The sequence below is a fragment of the Musca autumnalis genome, unplaced genomic scaffold, assembly GCF_047663935.1.
Source record: "Musca autumnalis isolate F117 unplaced genomic scaffold, ASM4766393v1 scaffold_4, whole genome shotgun sequence".
Classification (NCBI taxonomy): domain Eukaryota; kingdom Metazoa; phylum Arthropoda; class Insecta; order Diptera; family Muscidae; genus Musca; species Musca autumnalis.
The window spans coordinates 143,760,776-143,764,435 of NW_027411977.1; the positions used below are offsets into that span (position 1 = coordinate 143,760,776).

The window sequence follows — 3,660 nt, forward strand, 5'->3', positions numbered from 1 at the left end:
ATATGAGGCAGGAGTTATTCAAGTTTGATAGTCATTGTAGGCAACGCAAGTGCTCTCCACCCTCACTTCCCCAGTGACATCAATGCGAAAGGTGAGTCCATATACATGTGGGTTTAATAAACCCATTGGGTTTCGAATGTCATTTCCATTATTTCTAGGTCAAATAATCCTCATAAAGAATGTTAATCCGAATGTTAATCTATATAGGAACAGGTTATAACATGGGAGAATTGGAGGTTATCTGAGAATTGTTATTTCTCGTGTCACAGGATGATACTTTTCCATATTTCTATACTTAGAGTTAAACAGAGGGCTCACAGGAACAGACTGGGACAAATTCAGGACGGCTTCATTCGGTTTTTTACCTTCACCATTTTAACATGCATATAACTACAAAATGGCGGACGCAGCTTCGTGGATTTGGTTCTCATGGTGGACGTGGTCACGGCCGTGGACGTGGTCGTGGACGCGGCCGTGGTGGCAAGGAAGACTCCAAGGAATGGGTTCCAGTCACCAAATTGGGCCGTTTGGTTCGTGATGGCAAAATCAACTCTTTGGAAGAAATCTACTTGTACTCTTTGCCCATCAAAGAGTTCGAAATCATCGATTTCTTCTTGGGCTCTGCCTTGCGCGATGAAGTCTTGAAGATCATGCTTGTCCAGAAACATACTCGTGCCGGTCAACGTACCCGTTTCAAGGATTTCGTTGCCATTGGTGACAACAACGGTCACATTGGTTTGGGCGTTAAGTGCAGCAAGGAAGTTGCCACCGCCATTCGTGGTGCTATCATCTTGGCTAAATTGTCTGTTGTCCTGTCCGTCGTGGTTACTGGGGTAACAAAATCGGTAAGCCCCATACTGTACCATGCAAGGTTACCGGCAAGTGCGGTTCCGTCTCTGTACGTTTGATCCCTGCTCCTCGTGGTACAGGTATTGTATCTGCCCCCGTACAAAAGAAGTTGTTGACCATGGCTGGTATTCAAGATTGTTATACCTCCGCCTGTGGCTCCACCGGTACTTTGGGTAACATCGCCAAAGCTACTTATGCTGCCATTGCTAAGACATATGCTTACTTGACACCCGATTTGTGGAAGGATATGCCTTTGGGTGCTACTCCCTACCAACAATTTGCTGATTTCTTGGCCGATAAGCCCGGTGCCCGCCACAACATTGATGCTTAAAAACAAAATTAATAGAACATAGAACAAAAGTAAAGAACATTGTGAAATAAAATTGACAACTCTTCGGAGAAGTAATCTAAACTAAAAAAATTGTATGAAAACAATGGCCCACATAAAGTGGAAGAATACCAGAGCGCTGTGGACAAAGGAAGGAAGGAAATTCCAATCGGTTTCGTGGACCAAAAAAACTAGAGTAGCTATGCAAAGCACCTAGGAGAGCAAAAAAATCTTGGATTAACTTTAGTGAATCTATACAGGGACTAAACGATACGGCCAGGTTTCGCAAGACACTATCTAAGGATCCCAAATCCATAGACAATATTAAAGGGAGCGACGATACGTACTTTATCTTTGGACTAGAGACTCTGGATCTACTATTTATCTCCCCTATTGCATGGATCTTGATGGTGACCTGCAATAATCAATCCCACACTGTAGAGAATAAACAGCTGATAGACAGAGTACAACACTCACACTGTATCTTTGTACTGCCCGAGCAACTGCATGAGTGTGATCTAGAGGTGGATCTAAGAGTTCTCGCTGTACGTCCACTCACTGCAGATCATGAAGATCTCTCCTGACGAGCCTGAATGGAGGAAACCTGTACCCTAGATTATGGCAGGGATTCTCTCGACGGTAACACCCAATCAGGTACTACGTGGACAACATCGTGTTGTGTTGATGTACAGGTAAAATCTTCGTCTCCACATAAAGATGGTTTCTTCGTTTCCTGGCTTTTTCAGGGCGGGTTTTCTGGCAGGTTTGAATATTTATCCACTGTGTAGAGCTAGCATTATACTGATCGTATCAGTATGAGAAAAAAATATTCGTGTATTCTTGTCCATCATGTGGACCAATGAACCTATTCAAACTTAACCTAACCTAAGAACAAAAATATCGGAAAATCTTCACCATCAAACCGGTGGCTGTGACCATTATGTTTAATTTTATATACAAAATGTATAAACTCAATATTGAAGAAAACCACCATAGATTTAGAAAGGAACAACAGACAAACCAAACCACACCAAAAATAAGTGCAACAACACCAATAACAAAAACATAGGCAACAAAGCATAAACAAAATGTTTTAAATATTCCATAAGTTGAAATCGAGATTGTTTATTATTATTTTGATTGGTTATCGCTTAGTGTTTATTAACAAAAAACGGCTACGGTGGCTATTTCCAGTTTATAGACTCATTCACAAAAATGAGAAGAGATCGGTCATACGCTAATTGTTTACGCTAAAAGAACCAACTTCCGTCCTTCCCCTATATTTTGTGCGGTTGATTGAGTGGGTGGATGGGTCGGTACGGTATAAACGATTAGTTTCCATGGAAATGGTTTTAATAGGCCACGTGATATTTTCTTGGCCAACATCTTTTTCTCGACAATAAATAGTAATTATAATTGCCAAAACGATTCTATTCGAATCGGAAAAATGCACAGATATCAAACAAATACTTAATCTGTTTGCAATGAGGTTAGATTAAATTATAACAAAAACAAATGATAATCACCAAGTGATGAGTGCAGTTGCAATTCATTTTGCATTGGAGAATGGAATTATAGCTGCTTCATGCAAAAGAAAAACTAACAGGAAATCTTGTAGTTCAATGTACTCTCGGCTTGACCGATTCGATGAAATGAAAACATCACATGAAGGGTATTACATAAGCTTGCGACACTTCTCTACATATGCATCTCCCACAAATATTGGATTGGGACACAACATAGTATTTACAAATGCCCTTTCCAGAAGAAACAATGGCAGACTTTTCTTCAATTTCTTTTTCGCGAATATATGCTTATGCAAGCAAGATGAATGGTTCAATGACACCGTGCAACATTTTGAAGGTAATCTTGTGCAAACAATTTGAACTGAGGATTTTTTGAAAGTACAGACCCAAACGACAAAAATCCTAGTTGGATTTAGTTATGTCAGATCCAGCATGGATTTTGTGGCTTATTTTATGGCATGGATAAATATTGATTTTTTAAAGCAATTCGGGGATATATCTCTGATGAAACCAATGCGAATCTTCTCCAGACCCCTGATGCAAATTTGTAAATAAGGACAAGAATAAAATATTTCCAGAAATAATGAACTCGAAAAACTAAATTTTTTGCCTCAAATGTTTTGCCTCATAATTTGTATACATATTGCACCATATCTCCAAAACTGTTAAATTTTTCTGTATTTGATCGATTTTGATGCCCTAGATGGAGTTTTTCTTATGTGGTCTGTTCAACAGATAGGTTCTACTAATTTAGGGCTACAATATTGCTAAAGACAGCAAGACGAAATTCCTATTCGTTTCTGAGATAAAGGCCCGATAAATGTAAAAATAATTTTAGCCCCGCTTAGATGAGGCCATAAAATCCGAACTGGATCTGACATAACAAAACCCAACTACGTGTTTTGTAGTCTCAATACGTACTTTCAAAAAATGCATACTAGAGTTGTTTGCATTTTC

General features: G+C 39.4%; 1 pseudogene; it reads left to right on the top strand.

Annotated features, from left to right (window-relative positions):
• Positions 1-509: 509 nt before the first annotated feature.
• On the top strand, positions 510-1,182 carry LOC141400730 (small ribosomal subunit protein uS5-like; annotated as a pseudogene).
• Positions 1,183-3,660: the final 2,478 nt, after the last annotated feature.